This window comes from Acanthisitta chloris, unplaced genomic scaffold (assembly GCF_000695815.1).
Source record: "Acanthisitta chloris isolate BGI_N310 unplaced genomic scaffold, ASM69581v1 scaffold16022, whole genome shotgun sequence".
Lineage (NCBI taxonomy): Eukaryota > Metazoa > Chordata > Aves > Passeriformes > Acanthisittidae > Acanthisitta > Acanthisitta chloris.
The window spans coordinates 343-726 of NW_008661158.1; positions in this window are offsets into that span (position 1 = coordinate 343).

Consider the following 384-nt stretch of genomic DNA (forward strand, 5'->3'; position numbering starts at 1 on the left):
GAGGATGGGTTGGGGCAGAGTTTGAGGGATAGGGGAGGGATGGGTGAAGGCAGAGTTTAAGGGATAAGTGAGAACAGTTTCAGGTGAGGAATGGGTGAGGGCAGAGTTTAAGGGATAGGTGAGAACAGTTTCAGGTGAGGTATGGGTTGGGGCAGAGTTTGAGGGATAGGTGAGGGATGAGTGAAGGCAGAGTTTGAGGGATAGGGGAGAACAGTGTTCAGGTGAAGGATGGGTGAAGGCAGAGTTTGAGGGATAAGAGAACAGTTTCAGGTAAGGGATGGGATGGGTTGGGGTAGAGTTTAAGGGATAAGTGACAACAGTGTTCAGTTGAGGAGTGGATTAGGGTAGAGTTTAAGGGATAAGTGAGAACAGTTTCAGGTGAGG